Source organism: Physeter macrocephalus, chromosome 11 (assembly GCF_002837175.3).
Source record: "Physeter macrocephalus isolate SW-GA chromosome 11, ASM283717v5, whole genome shotgun sequence".
Taxonomy (NCBI): domain Eukaryota; kingdom Metazoa; phylum Chordata; class Mammalia; order Artiodactyla; family Physeteridae; genus Physeter; species Physeter macrocephalus.
In genome coordinates this window covers 58,142,293-58,143,244 of record NC_041224.1, presented here as the reverse complement: position 1 = coordinate 58,143,244, position 952 = coordinate 58,142,293, and the positions used below count along the sequence as shown (strand labels likewise).

The 952-nt window shown below is 38.0% G+C and overlaps 1 protein-coding gene across 1 annotated transcript in view; it reads right to left on the bottom strand.

Moving 5' to 3' along the window:
* HACD3 (3-hydroxyacyl-CoA dehydratase 3) overlaps positions 1–952 on the bottom strand; it is a 34,193-nt gene that overhangs the window by 15,845 nt on the left and 17,396 nt on the right. The gene's annotated exons all lie outside the window — the stretch shown is intronic.

Below are 952 nucleotides of genomic sequence, written 5' to 3'. Positions count from 1 at the left end.
CGGAGCCTGTGCACCGCAACGGGAGAGGCCACAGCAGAGGGAGGCCCGCGTACCACAAAAAAAAAAAAAAAAAAAAAAAAAAAAAAATTTCAAGGTGAGAAAAATGACTTTAGGCTGGAGAAGCATGTATCAGGCAAGTCTGCATGGATGAGATGGTATCTGATCTGGGCTTTGAAAGATGGTAGAATGAGGATATAACCAAAGGAGGAAAATTACAAACCAAGAGGCAGGAAGGAGAATAAGGGACATTAATTTTGTCTGCAGCCTAAGGGTTTGTGAAGACAGAGCAAACTATGGAATTAAGGAAGGAGTAAGGAGCTTAGACAGAGTCATAGTTGAGTGAAAGGAGTAGGGAAAAGGAGAGGATAATTCTTGAGAAGAACTACAGAGTTCGGGTGTTGCTGCTACATATGTATTCCTACCTACATATTTTTGTAGCTACATATCAGTGTTGCTACAGAGATATTCTGCATAGACACTTGGTTGATGCTCAAATAATCACGATTAGTGTGGTCAATCAAAAATAGCCGTATCCTAAGGAGCCAAAAAAGTCAGACTTGTAGCAACATTTAACTAATTAAATATTTTTCTTCAAAACTACAAAAATTTATTACACTTCCCCATATAAAGAACTTCTTTCATCAGGAAACTTTACGAATTTAGATAAAACTGTTAAAGCTTTTTCTAAGATCCTAAAAAATCCATATATAAGAATTTTTACATATTTCAGAAGTTTATCCCTCTAAAACACCAAAAAATTAATTCAAATCTCAAGGTGGCCTTTTTATGTTGTTATTCTTCACCTCCACTAATCCTCTCCCCTCTGCTTTTCTAAAGCAGAAAATTCCTCTAAATTAGTGGTTATTCAGTTTTTTTAAAAAGCAATAAAATGGGGGCTTCCCTGGTGGCGCAGTGGTTGCGCGTCCGCCTGCCGATGCAGGGGAACCGGGTT